Source organism: Olea europaea, chromosome 22, assembly GCF_002742605.1.
Source record: "Olea europaea var. sylvestris chromosome 22, O_europaea_v1, whole genome shotgun sequence".
Classification (NCBI taxonomy): domain Eukaryota; kingdom Viridiplantae; phylum Streptophyta; class Magnoliopsida; order Lamiales; family Oleaceae; genus Olea; species Olea europaea.
In genome coordinates, this window is record NC_036258.1 from 9382210 (window position 1) to 9383628 (window position 1419).

The window sequence follows — 1419 nt, forward strand, 5'->3', positions numbered from 1 at the left end:
TACTTACCAAAACACCATGAAAAAAATAGGAGAAAAAAAAAATCCTTTCGTCAGTCGATTCTTTTGAATTGGTAATATTCTTCGAGTGCGTTGCTTGAAATGTCAATAACACCACCTTATTTGTGAAATTATATTACCGTGAAAATCCCCTAGAACTCTAATTGAAAACAATGGTGAATAAAATAAAAATGGAAACATATCAATATATGGGTTTTTTAATATATATATATATATATATATATAGCGATCCAATTGAAAAATTGAGTAAAAATTATTAAATGTGAATAAATTATCCATTAATTGGTACTATTATAAAATTTAAACATGTATTATATATTTATGAAGTATATTTCGTAAATCGATATGCTGACTCATTTATTTTCACAATTATCACTAATGATCGACTAGTAACAAATTCTTAACGATCATATAGTTTAGCTCTTCATATATGTACGTGTTCTACTTGATATGGATATAGCTTAACAAACTATAAGAATTTTCTCCAACCCAATTTGGGTTTAGAATTTAGAAAAACTGCCACCACCATTCACCTCTGCATTGCCACCACGACTCACGACCCCATGAGAGTCATGATAAGATATGTTAAAACAAACCTACAATGATGATCGTATTCTCTGATAACTCAACTAGTCAAAAAAAAAAAGTCCTATAATATAATACCGATAGCTTAATATGAAAATTATTGTAATTTTCATGCTTCAGCATGTGAAATTAATAAAGATTGTCTTTTGGCCGTACAAGAATCTCTCTCTCTCTATATATATATATATTGGTCAATCTCACGGGCCTTCTTTTCTTTGTGTCGGCATGAAAATATAACATAAAGCCAATGTTGAATGTTGTTTGCACACAGACTCTACACAATAATTTGCTACCAAAATATGAGATTTTTAAATGTATAATAATTGAAACAGAAGCTTGTAGGGCCCTTTTTCTTTCTGCAATAAAAATGTGGGGACTGAAATGTAATGAAAATTTGACTTTTTCTATCAAAACGGGTGGTGAAAATTCGACCTTTCTCCACTCATAAAAGCTTGCTTTCTTCTTCTTTTATTATTTTCAAATACTGTAACAAATTTGAAATATCGTCCTGCGCCGCACTTCAATCTAAAGATAAAATGGTTAAAAATGAAAATAATAACTAAATAATTAATATATAAAAGTTTGAACTATATATATTTTTTTAAAAAAAAAGTTGACCTTTTACGAAGGAACCACAAAACTCAATATGATATCATAGGCTAAAAGGCTCAAATGGGGCAATTTAATCAATTTAAATCTTTCTCGAGTGAATAATTGGATTCCATGTTGGAAATATCAAACGAACCTAGATATTGCAATTGCATGTTAATTAGAATATATCTTACATCAATTAAATATGAAAATCACATGTGGACT